This window comes from Orycteropus afer, unplaced genomic scaffold (assembly GCF_000298275.1).
Source record: "Orycteropus afer afer isolate SDZICR_OR568_19922 unplaced genomic scaffold, OryAfe1.0 scaffold00036, whole genome shotgun sequence".
Taxonomy (NCBI): Eukaryota; Metazoa; Chordata; class Mammalia; order Tubulidentata; family Orycteropodidae; genus Orycteropus; species Orycteropus afer.
The window spans coordinates 8,476,641-8,498,882 of NW_006921623.1; positions in this window are offsets into that span (position 1 = coordinate 8,476,641).

Below are 22,242 nucleotides of genomic sequence, written 5' to 3' on the forward strand. Positions count from 1 at the left end.
TTCATCTGCTGCAGCCCTGGTGGAGGGCTGGCGGGGTTGGAAAGGAGTTATTGCAGAGGGCTACAGGTACCCAGGTGGTGAGGGAGGGAGTGGTGATGGCAGGTGCTGCTGCCACTGCTGCTTCTAATGCTGCTAGAAGGGTTCAGCAAGTGGGGAGCAGTACTAGGCTGCAGGTGCTAACCAGGTGGAGGCAGGTGGGTCTCAAGACAAACACTTTTCCCTTAGGAATGCGGCAAGCCTGGGACAAGTTGAATCATCTGGTCCTACATCTTGTCTCTGGCAATGGAATGGCTCACAGTGGAAGAGTGTAAACTGACCACCACCTATCCTCAAGCTTAAGGACTTGAACATGCCCTAAAACCCACTTTTTCTTTTCAAACCAATTAAGATACAGAAAAGCAACAGGACAAGTTTTAGGGTGGTCATGAGCAAACTTGAGCTGTGAAAGCCTTAGTCCCCTGAGTTTAATTGTGGAGTTAGCTCTGAAATCTGGAGATGCTAAGTCTTCCACTTAAATGTTATTGTGACCTTTGAGAGGTTCCCTAACAGCTAACAATGATTAGGAGGCAACAGAGGAAAGAAGGAAAGGAAGAAAGAAGTAGAACAGAAAGGGGAGGAAGAAAGAAGGGAAGGAGAAAAGAGAGAGAGGCCCTATAGCACTGAGATCCCATAGTGAAGTTTATAATTTTATGAGATATTTATAATAGAGTTACAAGATGTTAGTCATTGTTTAGAAATGGGCAGTCTTTTTGCTGATGGATGCATATGTGTATGTGTAACTGGAGCTCTACAGATTATCTGCACCTTAAGCATATTTGGTTTTTCACTCTTTCATCCTTAGAAACCATCAGAAACAGTGTTAGTAACACACACACTTTGTAGCCTCCTGCAGTAGGTGCTGAATCCCGGGTTTCCTAACCCAGTGGGCAGTCCTGAACCCCCTCCTTATGCTATAATTTAGCTTCTTTCTGTTTTCCAGGTGAGAACTGAACAACTCTCCTGAGTTTCTGCTCCCTGGGAGCTATTTTCCAAAGACCTGTCCCACCCTTCTCCCCACCCTATGCAGGAAAATGGCATAGCAGACCCAACAAGTGTGGGTTCAAATTCCAGCTTCATCCCTAACTACCTGCATGTCTTTGGTAAGCTGTTTAACCTATCTGGTTTCCTTCTCCTCATCTGTAATGAAGATGATAGTACTTATTGCATAGGGAGCTTGTGAAGATTAGAGGACATGATGCACAAGAAATGCTTGGCACATGCTCAATAAAATGCTGGCCTTTCTTATAGCAGATCAGGCCCTGGTGATCTGTGTATGCTGGGCCTGAACAGAAAAGTTATCTGACTGAAAGGAAATGGAAAATGTTCTGGGATGCCGGGAGTTCTCCAGAGGATGTTCTACCCATCCCTGCATACCCCTTGAGATTGCCTTTACGTTATTATTATTATTATTTTAATTTCTGAGCCTGTGCTCTAGCAATCTTTCCTTTAAGAAGGCCATCTTCTCTCCTTCCATCTCTTACAGCCAAACTCTGTTGATGGCTTGAGGCCCAGCTGAAGCCTTCCCAGATCCTCCTGCATGAAGCCCTCTCAGATGTCCATTCCAATGTAACCTCTTGCTTTTCTAAATTCTCTTAGCACTCCATCAGTGTCTCAGTTAGCTAGTGCTGCCATAATAGAAATACCGCAAGTGGTTGTTGGCTTTCAAGAACAGTAATTTATTTTCTCACAGTTTAGGAGGCTAAAAGTCCAAATCAGGATCTTGGCTGTGGCAATTCCTTCTGTGAACATCTCTCCTAGTTCTGGTTTTTGCCAAGTGATCTGTGGTGTTTCTTTGCCTATAGATGATTCTTGCATGTGATCTGTCTTTCCCTGTGTGTGTGTGTGTGTGTCTACTTGGTCTTTCTATAACTAAGAAGTGACTAGGTTCAGGATCCACCCTGTTGTTGTTGTTGTTGTTAGGTGCCATTGAATTAGCTCTGACTCATATCGATCTTACATACAACAGAACAAAACACTGCCCAGTCATGTGCCATCCTCACGATACTTGTTATACCTGAGCCCATTGTTGCAGCTACTGTGCCAGTCTATCTTGTTAAGAATCTTCCCCTTTCTTGCTGACTCTTCACTTTACCAAGCATGATATTCTTCTTCAGGAAATGGTTTCTGTAGGATCCGCCCTACACTGGTATAACCCAACTGATTGATTGATTACATTACATTACATTATGAAAGATGATTATATTAGATTGCATTGAGGAAAATGATTATATGACATTGCCTTACATTATGGGAGGTGATTACATTACATTATGAAAAGTTATCTACTCTACCCAAGGCCAACTGATTTAATCGCATGTAATTATTCCATGACAGAAACTAAATTAGTGCTTGGCCAAACCACTGAGAACCAAACCCTAGCCAAGTTGACACATAAAATTAACCATCACAATCAATATATTGATTGGAGTACTATGTCTGTCTAGCTTATGGTACAGTTATATGTTGACATGTCTTACATCCCCTGAGAGACAAAAAGATTCTTGAGGAAATGGTCTCTATTGGGCCCATCTTGATGAGGACTTGTTCCCACCCCCATGCCTACTATAGTGTTTGCCACAAGGTTGGTGCCTGGGCCATGTTTTCAGTTCATTTGTGAAGATAGTTCATACCTTGGATGCAGCCTGACTTGGCAACAATACAAAGAAGTGAACACAAAGAGTAGCCCTCTCAGCTGTATGTCAGTGCAAACCTATAATCTGTTGTTTTTATTATTGTGTACCATTGAGTGTATTATGACTCATAGCGACCTTATAGGACAGAGTAGAACTACCTTATAGCTTTTGCTAGGTTACAGTCTTTATGGGAGCAGACTGCCATTTCTTTCTCCCACAGAGGTGGCTAGTGGGTTTGAACTGCTGATCTTTCAGATAGCAGCTGAGCATTTAACCAATGCTTCTCCAGGGTTCCTACCTATAATTGGGGATGAGGGGGGGCATATAAATGAACAAGGAGGTGTTTTCTTTCCAAGATCAGGGACTTTGTCAATTTGGAAGAAGAATCATCTCTCCTCGGTCTTTTGATATGGACATTTTCACAGACATTGTTCAGCCTCCAATTAATTTATTATTGAGAGGTAGGTCTGGTCTACAGTGTGGTTAAAAATAAGAACTTAAATTAGATTGTTTGTCTCCCAGCTCCATTCCTTACCAGTTGTGTGACCCTGTACAATTGACTTGACCTCTCTGTGCCTTTTCTTCAACTTTAAAAAGTGGATAATAGTCCCTACCTCTTGGGGTTTGTATTAGTTTCCCAGGACTGCTGTAACAAATTATCACAAAGTAGGTGGCTTAAAACAACAGAAATTTATCGTCTCACAGTTCTGGAGGTTCATAGTCTGAATTCAGGGTGTTGGCAGGGCCATGCTTCCTCCTAAGGTTCTAGAAGATTCTTCTTTATATGTTTCAGATTCTGGTAGCCCCAGGGGTTCCTTGATTTGTAGCAGCATGACTCCAATCTCTGTCTGTGTCTTCATATGACTTTCTTCTCTGTCTCTGTCTCTTTTTCTCCTCTTTTTATAAGGACCTCAGTCATAATGGATTAGAGCCCACCCTATTCCAGGATTACCTCATGTTAACTGATAACATCTGCAAAAATCCCATTTTGAAACAAGGTTACATTAGTGCTTATGGCACTTGACTGCTAACCAGAAGGCTGGCGGTTCAAATCCACCAGGCACTCCTCGGAAGGAAGGTTGGGCAATCCTACTTCTGTAGTGATACTGCCTCGGAAACCCAAGGAGGGGTCGCTATGAGTCGGGGCCAACTCAACAGCAGTTATTACAACAACAACAAGGGTTAGGACTTCAACATATTTTTTGGGATACACAACCCATAACAGAAAATTAAATGAGGTAACATATATAAAGTACTTAGAACAGTACTTGGCATATGGTAAACACTAAATAATGGTTATTCTTACATACCCAAAAGCCAAACCACAGAAACAACTGATAGTCTTCCCAGGTGCAGGTAAGAAAGCCAAGAGACCTAGATTCAAATCCTAACTTTGACCTGCAAGATCTTTAACTGCAACTCAAGTACTTAGCTTCCCTGAGCATTAGTCCCTCGGCTTTTGCATCTGTAAAATGGGGTTGAATTTGTTGATTTCTAAAAGCTTCTTTTGGATGTTTGTTCCAATAACTCTACAAATATTTAGGAGATAAGGTATGGGAAACAAATGTTATGTATACACAAAGGCTACCCTTTTCTCACCAACTACAGCTCTGGTAGCTTAGTGCCTAAGGCACTTGATTGCAAACCCACCAGCTACTCTTTGGAAGGAAGGTTGGGCAATCTACTTATGTAGAAATACCACCTCAGAAACCCAAGAAGGGGTCACCTATGAGTTGGGTCCAACTCAATGGCACATAACAACAACAACAACATCTTATTCCAAGGAGCCTAATGGCACAGTGGTTAAAGTACTTGGCTGCTAACCAAAAGGTTGGTGGTTCAAACCCACCAGCCACTCTGCTCCAGAAAATGTGGCAGTCTGCTTCCCTAAGGATTTACAGTCTTGAAAACCCTATAGGGCAGTTCTACTCTGTCCTGTAGGTCACTTTGAGTTGGAATCAACTTGATGCCGGTGGGTTTGGGTATCTTATTCCTGGAAGGAAGGCCTGGCAGTCTACTTTGAAAAATCAACCATTAAAAACTCTACAGAGCACAGTTCTACTCTGACTCATTATTACATTTTATTTCTTATCTCCTCTCCTCCTTTTTCCCTTCTCCTCCCCACCATTCTTTGCATAATCTTCTTATCTCTCTATCTCTGTCTCTGCCTGTCTCTCTCTCACACGCACGCACACGCGCACACACACACACACACAGGTTGCTTCCTTTTCCTCATTACCTTACTTATTCTTTTTCCTTTCTGTCTCCAATTCCACCACATCACTGTGTCCCCGGAAACCTCAGGGTTAATGGGCCTGAGGTAGCTGGAGTCAGCAAAGACTGGGTCACTTGCTACATAGGTTACCTGTAAAGCTGAGAAGCCGAGAGCGGATTAGGCTTTATTAGATATATATGCCCTGGCTTTACATGGGCTGAGCTTTCCTGATGGATCAAGAACCATGAGCTTGACAAGTAGTAAGGGCACTGGAGAAAAATGAAAAAGGATTTTTTTTTTCATTTTTTTTAATAAATGATAGAGAAGGAAGCAGAAATTAATCAACTTCAGCAGACCCCTCCTCTTCCTCATTTCTTCCTTAGTGCAGAGGTCTGCACACCCTGCTGGGGACCCAGCCCCTCCCTAGGTGGGAGGTAGTCATGTGGGCCTCTCAGGGCCCCAGCCAGGCAGCAGCTGGCCCAATAGCAGAGGATCTGAGAAGCTGAGTAAGGACTGTTTGAGGGTTTTCTTTCTGTATAAGGTCTTTCTGTACTTTCTTCTTTCACTGCTTGCACCCTCTCTCTCAATCTCGTTCTCTGTCTCTGATTCTTCCTCTCTCCACCACCCCCTCTCTCTCTCCCTCTCTCTCTCTCTCATCCCCTTCTTCAACCTTCACCAATAGACTCCAATTAAAGAAGGCAGCATGACTCCTGAGCTGACATCTCCATTGCTGCAGAAGCTCTTTCAATTGACAGAAATCCTTGACTTTCTTACCTCCTTATGAGCTGTGTGAAAATTTTATATATATATATATATATATATATATCCACAACCCCCACTCACCCTTCCCTGTTCTCCTCTCTCTCACCCTCTCTTTCCCAGTCCCCACTCACCCACTTGCCCAGCCAGGCTCTTCCCAGAAATCCAGGGAGGATTTAGACAGAGGGTATTTTTGCAGCTGTTGTGAACTCTCCTCCCCTCAGCCTTTCCACAGTGGCCTCACTTTTCCGTGGAGAAGTGCTTTCCTTGTTGCATTTCAATTAAGGTTGGAACGAAGTGACAGAGGTGCCCAGGATGATCTTGGGAATTCCCTTCACCTGCCTGCCTGCTATTCAGAAATGTCAGGTTTTGTAGATCGGTGTTTTCCAGCACTGTTCACTAATAATTACATTTTGTGAGCATTACCCTGTAAGGCTGGAGCTGAGCCGCTCTCGGTTTACCGTCATCTCCTTCCCATCCTGACATCCCCCACAGCACCCCTTCTCTGAAATGCACACACTGGACTAGGAAGCAGTACTTCACTGTTCTCTGCACAGCAGCACCAGTCTTTCTCCTCCCTTCTACCACTTCCTAACATACAACACCCCTAACACATCCAAGGGTGAGCTCATTACCTGTACCCCAAGGACGCTTTCAAACTTCTCCACCAACCTGCTCTTCTTTCTAAGCTTCCTACCAAACAGACAATGTTCCCATCCTCTCCATCGCCAAAATTCATGCCATCTTCAGACTTGCCATCCTTACTTGCATCTTGGAGTCAAGCAGTCCTATGGGCCTGCTGATACAGCCCCTGGAGCACCTTCAAGCCCATCTCTTTCTCTTCTTCCTCATTCTCACAGCTTCTGTTCTATTACAACTGCTATGGCCTCTTCCTGGTCTCCCCGACTCCAATCCTATGTCACTTCGTTATTCTCTACCTTGCTTCGGGGGTTGTGTCTCTACATTTACGCTGTTACTCAACTACCCCATCTCCAAAAGCCCATAATAGCTTGCTATTACTTAGGGACTGGAGTACAAATCCCTTTTTAATCATATGTCCCACTGTCCCACTGTACATCCACCCTAACTGCCTTCCTGCCATTGGCCAAACTCTCCCTGCTCTTTTAAACTCCTGATCTGTCTCAACACTGTCTTCTCAGCTTGGAATTTCCTTTCCTCCAGATTGTCATTGTGTTTGGTTTGGCAATTTATGCTAATAAAATATCTTGCCTAGGAAAAGCATATCATAAATATTTGTGGATTGATAGATTCTAATCTATAAGTCTAAAAGTCATTAATATAACAAATATGCATTCGATGCATTCTGCGTGTCTGGCATTGTCCTAGATACTAGGTGTCTCAGTTGCAGTTCTCTAGAGAAACAGAACCAGCAGGGTATTTTTGGGTTTTGTTTATTTCTTTGTTTTTTATTATGCTGTAGGTGCAAATTTACAGAGCAGAATTTGTTTTACATTTAACATTCTGTGCACTTCAGTTTACCAGTAGGGTATTTTTTGGAGAGAGAGAGAAAAAAAAGAGAGACTTACTTTGAGGTATTGCTTCATGTGATTATGGGGGCTGGCAAGTCCAAAATCTGTAGGAAAGGCAATAGGCTGGAAATTCTGGCAGTCTTGTGGGCCAGAATTGGTAGTTCAGGCAATAAGGTGAGAGGAGAATTCTGAAAGAATGTCTATTTATAGTCTGGAGGCAGAATCCTCCTTTGGGAAACATCAGATTTTGCTTTTAGAGCCTTCACCTAATTGGATAAGGCCCACCCACATTATAGAGGGTAACTACTTTACTTAAGGCCAACTGATTTAAATGCTAATCTCATGTAAATACTTTGCAGGAACATCTAGACTACTATTTGGCCAAACGAACAGGTAAAGGGTGACGTAATTTAGTCAAGTTAATTCATAAAATTAGCCATCATATTAAAACTTGTTGCCAAGTTGATTCCAACTAATAGCGACCCTATAGGACAGAATAGAATTTCCCCAAACAATAGAATTGCCTGGAAACAGGGTTTCCAAGGCTGTAAATCTTTATAGAAGCAGACTGCCTTATCTTTCTCCTGTGGAGCAACTAGGTGGGTACATACCACCTTTTTGTTATCAGCCAAGCACTTTAATCACCACATCACCAAGTCTCCTTTACCATCATAATGGGGATACAAAAGTAAATAAGAATAAACCTGGTCCCTACCACTGATGTATTTGATTATCTAGAGGAATGGCAATGGAAATAAAGGAATTATTTGGCAGAAAAGTAAATCATCACTTATTAAATATTTCTTTTATGTCAGGAAATATCATAATCATTGAAAATAGAAAAATAAAGAAGGCTAAATCTTTACCCTTGAGGAGTTTCAATTCTAATGGAAGAGATAAGCAACAGGGAAATAAGGAAGTAGTGTAAGTACTGGGTTCATCCTTCCATGCTGCAGGAATGTGTAGCAGGGACACTTGATTCAGGAATGACATCAGAGCAGGAGTTGGCCAGATGTGGGAACAGGAGAGAGGGATAGGGATATGAGATGGAAAGCAGGGAGAGGGAGCAGCATAGGAAAAGAGGCTCCAGGGGATAAAGCAGGTCTGAGAAGAGTAAGTGATAGCTGGGAGTAGGGGAGCTGGGAGTGGGGATGGAGAGGCTTGAAGTGAGAGGGAAGCTGAAGAACTGAGCAGGGGCTGGACCAAGAAGGCCTTGGTGAAAGAGTTTGGATTGCATCCTGAGTAGGAGGTCTGGTGGCATAGTGCCTAAGGCATTTGACTGCTAACCAGAAGGTGGCAGTTCAAACCCACCAGCCACTCTTCAGAAGGAAAGTTGGGCAATCTACTTCCGTAGTAATACTGCCTTGGAAACCCAAGGAGGGGTCACTATGAGTCAGATCCTACTTGACAACAGTGCACGTGTGCACGCACCATATGAGGAGTTTGAGTGGCACAGAGGAAGTGATCAGATTTCTTCATTAGAATATCACTCTAATAATCTCTCTCATTCATCACTTCATTCACCATCTATTGAGCACTTACTATATGCCAGGAGTAATGATAGGCATTGTGGGGATTTGAGACTGGAGATTTGAGGTAGTTCAGAGGCCTCAGCAGTATTCAGGAGGAAGAAGACAATGGCCTAGGAGAAAGTGATGAAAGCAGACATGGAGCAATGGGAGCACATTTGAGAGAGGTTTCAAAGGTAGAAACTCTAAGGCTTGAGGATAGATTAGCTCAGACTGTGGGGGTGATAATAATAATTACTAATGTCTATTGAGCCTTTACATACGTGGTAAGTATGATTCTATCTGCTGTATGTTTATTAATGTCTTTTATTCTCGTAGCAACCACAGGAGGTAGGCTCTATTGTTGTTGTTGTTGTTGTTATGTGCCGTCGAGTCAGCCCTGACTCATAGCGACCCCTCCTTGGGTTTCCGAGGCAGTATCACTACGGAAGTAGGATTGCCCAACCTTCTCATTTTCTGAATGAGGAAATTGAAGGAAGTAGAAATGACTTGCCCAAAGTCACATAGATAATCAGTTTCAAAGCTAGGTTTTAAGCCAGGGCAGATGAGAAAAAGAGGCACATTCCTAATGTGAAAACAGTCTTTGCAGGAGGGCAGGACTCAGGTGGATATGTCAGGTAGAAAGGAGCAGAATTGTGCGTTGATTTAATCAACTTGGGCCATTTAGAGAAATTGAAAGGAGAGTGAGATGCTGAGTCACCTTTGAGGCTTAGAATAAAGTTGTAGAAATTTCAGATTTCCCGCAGTCTTGGGAAAGTACACTTATCCTGTGAAAATATGAGATGCCCAGCCCACTCCGAGAGCCTGTTATCTCCCCGGATCCAGGATGATTTAAAGCAGAGAGCCCCTTTCTGTATCTGGTTGGACCATTCAAAGCAATGGTTGTTTTGGATTATTTTAAGTCCTTTCATTCCTTGCCTGCCTCTTCTGGTCCCCTTGTCAACTCCAGGAATGTGTCTCTTACCTTGTATTCCATCAGCTTTCCAATGTGTCGTTGGGTCATTCTGACAAGACACTTGCATGTATGTTCTTGAGGTGTGTTGTGCGTGCATATATACAAGACTAGCCACACAATTTATGGTGCCTAATGCCAAATGAAAATGAGAGAGCTCATCCTCAAAAGCTAAGAATTTCAAGACAGTCACAGTAGAGCATTAAACTACACATGGGGTGCTTCTGAGCACAGAGCTCTTTGTGACCAGAGGTTACGTACCCATGAAGTTGACCCTACTGCTATCACTCATCCAATTGCATAATAAATTTCTTTAGGGTAAGATTTTTCTCCACAAAGTACTTAAGAGTACTTCAAACTATGTGCAAACAATGTATGAGAAGGAAAGATGTTTGGAAAATGAGAAAGCAGTCTACTGTGCAGCCCTCTGACCTCACCTGGCCCTGTGCCCCATCTGGACAGGAAATGGAGATCAGAGTGAAGAATAGAATAAAACTCAGGAATAAGGTAATGATGCTTAATCAAAAGCCTTGAACCCTGATGGAATCTGGTAACTGTACCTCTCTCTCTCCCACTTTCTTCTTATCAGGGAAATTCTCTCCCTTTCTGGATCCCTGTTAAGGAGCTCTGGTGGTATAACAGTTAAGGCATTTAACTGCTAGCCAAAAGATTGGTGGTTCAAACCCATCCAGCTGCTCTGTGGAAAAAAAGATGAGGCAATCTGCTTCTGTAAAGATTTATAGCCTTGGAAACCCGATGGGGGTTGCTATGAGTAGGAATTGACTCAATGGCAGTGAGTTTGGTTTGGTTTTGGTGATGGATACACAGTAAGCTTTCTCTCTGCTCTGTGCATGTGTGTATCACATGACATCTAGCCAACCCCATCCTATATCTGTCCCTAATGGGGAGGGAATGGGATCACTCACCTTCAGCACAAGACGAGTGTGCAGATTACCAGCCCTGGAATGACCAGAGACAGTGACTCACTGGCCATGGAAGACCAGTGCCCACAATGGAAGCTGAACTTGCTCTTTTATCTATGTGAGTAAAGCATTTTTCTATCCATTCCCTATGTGTATGTCATATTTTTTGGGGTGACTCAGGACCTTGGCTTGACAGACATGAACTGCCTTAACTGACTACATACTATGCTAAGCCCTTGCAGGGGGTACATTTTACAGATGAAGTGATTTGCCTAAGGTTAATTACTGCATTAATGGGTGGAGCCCAGATGGGCATGTGCATTTTTCTGCTCCAGAGCCCATACATTTTCCAGTATACCACCCAGTGGAGGGGTGATTCCTTGGAAGGGGACCTAAGCCAGTTTCCTTAACACTTCTGTCTCTCATCAAACCATCAAAATCAAAGGACTAGGAATATGGGGAGTGATTTGGTTCTTGCTAAAGCCCAGTTTGATCTTACCTGATTGACTTCCAGTGTTCACAGGAATCAGGAAAATTGAAGTTAGGGATTGCCCAGGAATTTGAGATTGTATGAAACAAGATATATTGATTATATACCCAATATGTGTCTAGCTGGGAGCTCTGGGAGCATAGTGCCTAAGGCATTTGACTGCTAACTAGAAGGCTGGCGGTTCAAACCCACCAGCCACTCCTTAGAAGGAAGATGGGGCAATCTACTTCTGTAGTGATACTGCCTCGGAAACCCAAGGAGGGGTCGCTATGAGTCGGGTCCGACTTGACGGCAAATAACAACAACAACATGTGCCTAGCCCTGTGCTGTGGGCTGGGAAAGGAGATCACAAGGAAGGACAGAGTAAGCCTCAGGAATGAGGTAAGGACATCTTTGAAATCTTGTTAATTGTGCAATCTCCAAGTTTAGTTTTTAAACTAAGTTTCTGAAATGTCATGATGACTTTGTCTGAACTTTTGCTTTATATAGCAGTGGTTCCCAATGTTTTTGCTCTGTTTTGAATACTAAAAATACTTGGAAATTGAATACTAAAAATACTTGGAAATTTCCTATGTGAGAGTAGTTTTACTTTGATCTGTTCATAAAAAAAAAAAATGCAATGACCAAAAAAAAAAAAAAAAAAGCCATGCTTTCAACTGTGTTTTATTCATCACAATGCTCACAACATTTATAAATAATTGCACCTCATGTGTATGTGAAATACGTTATCAGTGGAGCCCAGGGACTGAGCTTGGTGCATATCAGTTCACTCACCCAAACATCCCCCATGCCACACAGATGCACACACATACACACACATATATGCACATTCACACATGCATACACACAGCTGGCTAACACAATGAGTCCAGCCAAAGAGGCCCAGAAGCCTGAATCTTGGCTTAAGCAACAGCCTGAAGATACCACCAAGAGCCTATTCCAAGAGGTGTGTGTTTGGCAATTCCCAAGGTTCTGTTTGCAAACTCCGTCTGGCCTAGTCCCTCCTCAGGCCTTATGAGCAAGTGGCTGTCTGATTTACTGGGAGGAAACTGGGAGCAGCAAACTGGAGAGCAACCTAGCCAAATGGCTCTGAGAATGAGGGAGATGCCAGAGGGTGGGCCTCTGGGAGGGAACCTGTGATTACACTTTTTTGATTCTAACCACTGGGTGGATACAGCAGCTTTGTCTAGTGTAGTTATTCTTTCTGCAGCAGGCTCTCCCATGATGAGGCAGCAATTACAGTCAAGCATGGCATGAATAGCTAACAAGATGGTCTGTGGTCCTGGGAGCAGGCATTAATAAGGTATGTCTAGGGAAGGTGGCCTTGGCCCACAAGGCTCCAGTGGGGACCTCCCTGACAGCCCCTCGCTCCAGGGTGCAGCCATAAGGCTGAAAACTTGGCTATTTATAGCCAGGCTCTGATATCTCAGATGATTACCTTTCAGATCTCAAGTGTGAGGTCTACTTTATGGAAATAGCACGGTACAAATTAATTGCAGGTTTCATGGTGCATCTATTTTTTCTTTATTTTCTCCTATTTTGCCACCTTCCTCTCAACCTATTGCTACTGCCACCACTGCCCTATTTTTTGCAAAGATCACAAGCAGCAAAATGCTATTGAGAAGTTGTGACACTCCAGAGATGCCACCATCTCCTTTAATCCCTGGATAAGTGATCCTCTTGAGGATGCCAAAACATACCAAACTAGGTTTAATTCTGGAAGCTTTGCTGGCAATTTCTTAGCTTTTTACACAAAGACCAGCCCAATTCCAACAGCGCATGGTACCTTAGCATCTGCAACATGGATAGTACCTTGGAGGTCAACCAGAACTGGTCAACCAGTACAGTCTCCTAAACTAGACTCTTTAGAATCTCTGCCTATCCATCTTTTGCTTGACTACTTCTGAAAAGATGAGCCCACCCCTTTACAGTTCCATAGGCTCCATATTTAAAATAATGTGATATTCTTATTTTGAACTGTAATTTGTCTCTTGAGATATGCTCTTGGAAAAACATGAGAACACATTATATCCCTTTTCATCTGATACCTGTAACCTACTCAAAGACAGCTAAGCCACTGTCTGGCCCCACCTGGCTTCCAGCCTCCTTCATCCCCAGCTGGGGCCACTTGATCCTCACCTCTGGACTCAGTTCCATTCTAGGGCACTAGGAATAATCTTGGCCTTGGGCAGGAGAGATTTAAGGAGCTCAAGCCCAACTGTGTGGGATTAAAAATCAATTTGCTCTCAATGCTAATCTGGATAATGTGCTCCTTTTGTTATGGTCTTTTTCTGATTAAACTGGCTTCTACCTATTTTTGTGAGAATAATATCTTTTTTGTTTGTTTGTTTAGTGTTTGCTATGTGCCAGTCACTGTGCTCACATTTATATTTTAGTTCTCTCAAAAGGAAATATTATTTTCCTCAGTTTACATATGAAGAAACTGAAGCCTAGAGAGGGACAGTAGCTTTCCCAAGGTCACAGAGGTAATAGGTAAGAGAACTGAAGCTTCAACCAGCAAGCTTCAGTCTGAAGCCTGCCTTCTAGCCATTAGAAGGCAATGCCTTTGACCTCAGCTTGCTTGATGCCCTGTTTTGGTACCTGCATTCCTGTCTCCGTTGATGCCCTTGTGTCCCTTGCAGAACCTCTAGGTATAAGATATGGCCTTGTCAACCCCACTGCTGAGACTGGAGTTCTTTTAATTCCAGCCCAGGAGTAAAGTCTAGCCATTTGCTTAGAGACTTCCCTGACACTGCCTGACTGTTACTTAGTTTCATCCATCTTGTATGCCTAGAATTTAAAAGCATTCAGCCACTAAACAAAAGGTCGATGGTTCAGACCCACTAGCTGCTTTGTGGGAGAAAGATGCAGTCTACTTCCATAAAGATATATAGCCTTGCAAACCCTATGGGGCAGTTCTAATTTGCCGTATAGGGTTGCTATGACTTGGAATCAACTTAATGACAATGAGTTTTGGTTTTCGGTCTGCCCCCAGCCTGGTTACAGCATTTGATATTTGTCTTTGTTATCTATACTGCTGCTATAACAGAAATACCCTAAGTGGGTGGCTTTATCAAACAAAAATTTATTTTCTCACTGTTTTAGGAGGCTAGACATCTGAATTCAGGGTGCCAGCTCTAGGGGAAGTCTTTCTTTCTGTCAGCTCTTCTGAGTTTCTGTTCCTGGGTGATCTTCAAGTAGTTTGGCATTTCTTTTCCCCCATCTCCACTTCCATCACTTGTTAGTTTAATCTCCTTTATATCTCAAAAGAGATTAACTCAAGATACACCCAACACTAATCCTGTCTACATTTACATAACAAAGACAACCCATTCCCAAATGGGATTATAATCATTGGCAAGAGGTTAGGGTTTACAATACATATTTTGGGGATGCACAATTCAATCTATAACATTATTTGTATATTTTATCTTTTTCATGATCACAGTGGCAAGATTTTGCAGAAGAGGTCCCCATTTTTTTTTCTTCTTCTTTTTTTTTTCCTTGACTTCTGGTGGGCCTAAAAGGAGCTCTGGTGGCACAGTGGGTAAGGCATCTGGCTGCTTACCAGAAGGTTAGTGGTTCAAACCCACCAGCTTCTCCTTGTAAGGAAGATGGGGCAATCTACTTCTATAAAGACTTACAGCCTCAGAAAACCATTGGAGGTTGCTACAAGTTGGAATCTACTTGATGGCAGTGACTTGCTTTTTTTTTTTTTTTTTTTTTACTTTGTGGGCCTAAACACTAACCTAAGTGTTATGGGTTGAACTGATAGAGAGAGAAACCCTCCCCCGACAGCCAGCACTCTCAATTTAGACTTCTAGCTTCCTAAACATAAGGCATTTAGCTACTAACCAGAAGGTCAGTGATTCAAACCCACCATCTGCTCCATGGGAGGAAGATGAGGCAATAAACTTTCATAAATATCTACAGCTTTGGAAACTCAGTGGGGGTTGCTATGAGTTGCAACTGTCTTGATGACAGTGGGTAACCTCCTAAACTGTGAGAAAATAAATTTGTTTGTTATAGTAGCACTAGATAACTAAGACATCAAAGTTACTTGTTTAGCCTGTGGGAGAGAGTCCTAGGAATCATATTGAGAAAGTTTTGCCTCATCTTATACCTAAGGAAACAACTCTGATTGTACCTAATCCAACTACCTCCTCTGCTGTGAGAGAGGTATGCTTCTTGGACCTTGTTATGGATTGAATTGTGTCCCCAAAAAAGATTTGTTGAGATCCTAACTCTTGGAACTTGTGAATGTGACCTTGTTTAGAAATAGGGTCTCAGAAGATGTTATAAGTTAACATTAAATCACAGAGGAAAAGAGTAGGTCCTGGGAGTTCCAGCAAGATGGCAGAAAAGGCAGACAAGCTGCACAGACCATCTACAACAAAGCAATGAGAAAAAAATTGAAACCAATACAGAAAATGATTCTGAGACCCTGAGCTTTGAAGGGAAAGGTAAAGAAGTGGATTAAATAACAGCTAGTAGAAGAACCTGAATGAAACACTGAGTAAGGAGACAAACTGAGCAGTGGACTGCTGGCTGTCCTGAAGGCACAGCCGTTTTCCCAAAAGCAATTGAAGAATTGGCTCTGCTCACCAAGGACATCGTGGGCAGGGATTGCATTGGTACTGAATGCCCAGAAGGGAGAACAGTGAGGAAGGGGACAGACGGATCTGTCTGGGGGCCTGAGGGCACAGATATTTTGGATATTTACAAGTGGCAGGCTCAGCTGTTTTGAGTGTGTACAGGTGGCCTTTTCACCTAGACTGAGAAGTGGGAGTGGGCTCCACCTGCCCAGGACACCACAGGTAACCACACTGGAGACTGACAACTGAAGAGGTCCAATATTCCCCTTGTTTCTCTTGTGCCCCATGCCCTCTTGATGAACAGGAGTGTGGCCATCCCTGCCTCCACCCAACTTCTTAACCAGTGGGGGGTTCCATCCTGGTCTGTACCCTGAGAGATGCTAGGTGCCATGCCCTATCCTCCACAGTTTTGTTTTTGTTTGTTTTAAAATTATTCTTTTTATCTTCCTCTTTTCTTCCTTCTTTTTTCCCTCTTTCCCATCCCTAGTTCTTGAGGGTTTTGTTTGTTTGTTTGTTTTTTAACTCTCCCCTTTTCCCAATTCCCTTCTTTTTTCTCTCTTTTGGTTCTTCACGTCCCTTGTTTTCCCTTTTGTAGTTTCCCATTTTTTCCTTCACTATTCTTTTACTCTGGCTCTTTTCTCTCATTCCTCCCACCCTAGATATGGTAGCTTTCTTTTTTCCTCTCTTTGTCTTATTATCTTTCTTTTATATTTTTACATATATTTTGAAATTTTTTCATCTTATTTATTGCATTGTGTGTGTATGTGTGTGATTGTTCCATTTATGCAGTTTGAGTTTTTGCTCTGTTTTTGGTTTTTGGGTGGTTTCTTAATTTTTAAAAAATTTTTCTTGTTTGAGTCAGAGATAGCAACCATTCCCACACAATCCAACCATATCTGCACCTCATGTCACCCCACCTACTGAGTGAGAGCCACCACTTCCTTTTGTAACAACTGACCAAGGATAGATGTTGGCCAATACCAGCTCAACTCACCCTTAACTGCTCTTTATGAACAACTAACAGAGATCTGTGCACACACTCTCATTCTCTATCACACCCACCAGGAGACAGGTGGTGAGTGCCTAAATGCTAACAATTACTGAATAGAGGAGCACAGTACCCTGCTCACACATATATATAAAAACAAAACAAAGGAGAAAAAACATCTTGCATGAATCACACCAACATACAAGCACAAATTAAGAATATATACACCAACAACAAAATGTCTCAGAGAAAACAGGCCATCACAGTCCACTCAAAAAAGCAAGATAAAGTAGTAGAAACAAGACATCAGGATACAAATGCAGAAAATATCCCTAAGGAAGGAGCAGCATTGGAACTCCTTGATAAGAAATTAAAAATAATTATATTTGGGTACCTTCAACAGATTGAGAGACAGACCAATACAAACACTGACAAGATCAAGAAAAACACTGAAAAAATTAAGTAAACACAGACAGAACTCCAGAACAATTTAGGAAAGCAATACAAGAACAAATTAACAAAATGTTAGAAATGATACAAAACTACAAATAGAAAGCCAGAAGATTAATACTAAGATTTCAGAAATAGATAATACATTGAATGGGCAAAGGAGTAGAATTGAATCAACGGAAGACAGAATTAACAAGATTGAAGAGAAATACTTCAATAATACTTTGTTAAGGGATCAATCAGAAAAAAGATAAAAACATAATGAAAAAAATCCAAACATCATGAAAGCCTAAGATTCATATGGGATTCTATCAAGAAGAACAACCTATGTGTAACTGGAATTGCAGAACAGGAAGAAACAGATAAAACCGCAGAGAAAATTCTCAAAGATCTGTTGGAAGAAAACTTCCCTAATATGATGAAAGACAAGAATATATCAATTCAAGAAGTCCAATGAACCCCAAACAGGATAGACCCCAAAAGAAAATCACCAAGACATATCCTCAACAAATTCACCTCAACCAAAGACAAAGAAAGAATCCTGAAAGTTGCATGAGAAAAGTAAAAAGTTACTTAGAAAAGGGCAATCAATATGACTCAGTTCTAATTTCTTGCCAGAGACCATGCAGGCAAGAAGGCAATGGGATGATATATATAAAACCCTGAAAGAAAAAATTTCCAACCAAGAATTATATATCCAGCAAAATTGTCTCTCAAATATGAGGATGAAATTAGAAATGTTTCCAGATAAACAGAAATTAAGGGAATTGGTTAAAACCAGAAAACCCTTACAAAAGATGCTAAAGGAAGTCCTTCAGAGAGAGAAACAACAACAGCAAACAACAACCAGTGATTAACACCCATGATGGCATAACCCAGAAACCAACACAATTAGAGAAGTATCCAAGTAAAATAACCTTACAAGACTGTAAATAGGGACCCAGAGACATCAGTTAGTAAATGAGGACAACTACAAACCAAAAAAAGGGAATAAATAGCGTAGTTACATAACTTCTAAATGGTGAGGAAGTCAAGACAATTATGAGATAGAACAGATTGTTTTCAACTTGGGAAGAAAATTATAATTTGCAGGGTAACCTCAGAGAAAAATAATAAAACTTTGCATCAAAATAAAAAAGAGGACAAGCACAAATATTTAGCAAATGCTGAAACAATAACAATGAAGGAGATAATAAGACAATTGATAAACAAAATGAGCTCACCAGAAGAAAGTATAGGGAACAAAGAAATCTGTAACACCACACAAAAAAAAAGAAAAGAAAAAAACACATAACAAAATGACATCAATAAATTCATATTTGTTGATAATTATACTGAATGTAAATGGATTGAATGCACCACTCAAGAGACAGAGAGTTGCAGACTGGATAAGAAAACATAACCCATCAACATACTGTCTACAAGAGACTCGCTTAGACACAAAGGCAAAAGTAGACTAAAAATCAAAAGTTAAGAAAAGATATACCAAGCAAATGGCAACCAAAAAAGAGCAGGAGTGATGATATTAATTTCTGATAAAATAGGGCTTAAGGCAAAAATGACCATAAGAGACAAGGAAGGATATTATATAATGATTAAAGGATCAATTGAACAAGAAGGCATAACCATAGTATGTATCTACATACCCAATGAAAAAGCCCCAAAATACATAAAGCAGACTTTAAGAGAATTAAACAAATAGGTAACTCCACAGAAATAGTAGGAGACTTTAATATGCCACTTTCAAAAAAAGATAGAACTGAAAATAAACTCAACAAAGAAGCAGAATTAAACAATACTATCAGCCAACTTGACCTCTGTAGATATAGACATCTACAGAGCACTGCACCCAACAACAGCACAATATACATTCTTTTCCAGCACACTTGCAATATTCTCCAGGATAGATTATGTTAGGCCACAAAGCAAGCCTTTATAAATTTAAAAACACTGAGATAATGCAAAACATCTTCTCAGATCACAGTGCTATAAAATTAGAACTCAACACTAGGAAGACCAATGGAAAAAGAGAAAACTCATGGAAACTGAATAACACCCCCTCAAAAATGACTGAGTAATAGAAGAAATTTAAAAAATGAAATTAAAAAATTCCTTGAATCAATTGAGAATGAAAACACAACATACCAAAATCTTTGGGACACAGCAAAAATAGTGACCAGAGGGCAATTTATAGCAATAGAGGCACACATCAAAAAAAGAAGAGCCAAAATCAATACCTTAACCAAACATCTCCTACAATTAGAAAAAGAATAGCAAAAAAAAAAAAAAAAAAAAAAAAAAGTCACCAGAAGAAAAGAAATAATAAAAACTCAAGCAGAAATCAATGAAACTGAAACAGAAAGACAATAGAAAAAAAATCAGCAAGACTAGAAGTTGGTTCTTTGAAAAGATTAGTAAAATCAACAAACCACTGGAAAACTTAAAGGGAAAGAAGAAGATGAAAATAACATGAATGAGAAATGAAATAGGTGATGTTACAACAGAACCAACAGAAATAAAACAATAATATCAGGATACTATGAAGAACTGTACTCCAAGTTTGAAAGCCTATAAGAAATAGACAGATTTCTAGAACACCTACTTACTTAAATTAACATAAACTGAGGTAGAAAATTTAACAGGCCATAAAAAATAACCAAGAAAAAAATCCTGGCCCAGATGCTTTCACTGGAGAATTCTACCATTCATTCAGAGAAGAGCTGACAAGCCTACTCAAATTATTAAAGAATACAAAAAAGAATGGAATCCTCCCAAATTCATTGTATGAAGCAAGCATTACCCTGATACCAAAACCAGGCAAAGACACCACGAGAATGGAAAACTACAGACCAATATCCTTCATGAATGTAGATGCAAAAATCTTCAAAAAAAAAAAAAAAAAATCCTAGCCAATAGACTCTAACAACATATAAAATAATAATAATGATATATCATGACCAAGTGGAATTTATATCAGATATGCAAGGATGGTTCAACATTAGAAAAATAATCAACATAATTCATTATGTAACTAAAATAAAAGAACCACATGATCATATCAATAGATGCAGAAAAAGCATTTGATAAAATCCAACACCCATTCCTGATAAAATCTCTCAGAAAAATAGGAATAGAAGGGAAATTCCTCAACATAATAAAGGGCATATACACAAAACCAACAGCCAACATTATTCTCAATGGAGAGAGACTGAACAGGAACAGGAACCAGACAAGGATGCCCTCTATCTCCGCTTCTATTCAACATTATATTGGAAGTACTAGAAAGGTCAATAAGGCAAGAAAGGGAAATGAAAGTCATCCATATTTGTGAGGAATAAGTCAAACTATCCCTGTTTGCAGATGATATGATCTAATATATAGAAACCCCATGAGACTCAGCAAGAAAACCACTGGAACTTATTAAAAGATTAACATAGTGGCAGGATACAAGATCAACATACAAAAATTAGTTGGATTCCTCTCACCAGCAAAGAGGTCTCTGGAAAGAAATCAATACCATTTACAATAGCTACCAAAAAGATAAGATACTTTGGAATAAATCTTACCAAGAACACAAAAGATCTATGCAAAGAAAACTACAAAACACTACTTCAAGAAACTATAAGAGATCTACATAAATGGAAAAACATTCCACGCTCATGGGTAAGAAGACTGAATATTGTGAAAATGTCAATACCATCCAAAGCAATCTATACATTCAATGCAATCCCAGTTCACATTCCATCAACATTCTTTAAAGACATGGAAAAACCAATCATTAATTTTATATAGAAAGAAGAGACCTCAGATAAGCAAAGCACTACTGAAGAAGAACAAAGTAGGAGATCTCACACTCCCAGGTCTCAAAACCTATTACACAGCCACAGTTGTCAAAACAGCCTGACATTGGTACAATGACAGACACATAGACCGGTGGAACAGAACTGAAAACCCAGAAATAGATCCATCCACCTATGGTCAGCTGATATTTGACAAAGAGCCAAAATCCATTAAATGGGGAAGAGATAGTTTCTTTCACAAATGGTGCTGGCAAAACTGTATAACCATTTGCAGAAAAATGAAACAAGATCCATACCTCACACCATACACAAAAACTAACTCCACATGGATCAAAGGCTTAAAGGTGAAGTTCATCAAAGAAAAAATAGGGGCAAATTTAAGGACTCTAATTTATGGCATAAATAGACTGTCAAGCATAACCCAAGATGCATAAACGGCCGAAGATAAACTAGATGACTGAGACCTTCTAAAAATTAAATTCTTGTGTACATCAAAAGATTTCTCAAAAAAAGTAAAAAGAGAACCTACAGAATGGGAAAAAAAATAGTTGGCAATGACATATAAAGCACAGGACTTACCTTTAAAATTAATAGAAAACTCCAACACCTCAACATCAAAAAGAAAAACAATGCAATTTAAGAAATAGGCAGAAGACATGAACTGACACTTCACCAAAGATATTCAGGCAGCCAACAAACACATGAAGAAATATCCACAATCATTAGCCATTACCAAAAAACCAAACCCACTGCCGTCGAGTTAGGTGGTATCTCTATGGAAATAGATTGCCCAATCTTTCTTCCGAGGAGTGGCTGGTGTGTTTGAACCGCCATCTTTCTGGTTAGCAGTCAAATGCCTTAGGCATTGTGCCCCCGGAGTTCCCAATTTGCCATTAGACAGATGCAAATCAAAACAACAATGAGATACCATCTCACCCCAACATTAACAGCAAAGTTCAGCAAGACAGAATATAACAAATGCTAGCGAAGATATGGAGAGACTGGAACTCTCATACACTGCTGGTGGGACTGTAAAATGACACAACCACTATGGAAATTGGTATGCAGAGTCTTTAAAAAGTTGGAAATATAAATATCATTTGATCCAGCAATTCCATTACTGGGTATTTGTTGTTGTTATGTGAGGTTTCCGAGGCAGTATCCCAAAAATGTGAGAGGCGGGACACAAATAGATATATCCACACCCATGTTCATTGCAGCACTATTCACAATAGCAAAGAGATGGAAACAACCCACCAACCAAGGCACATACACTGTGGCACATACACATAATGGAATACTATGCAACCCTAGGGAGCTCTGGTAGCATAATGCCTAAGGCATTTGACTGCTAACCAGAAGGCTGGTGGTTCAAACCC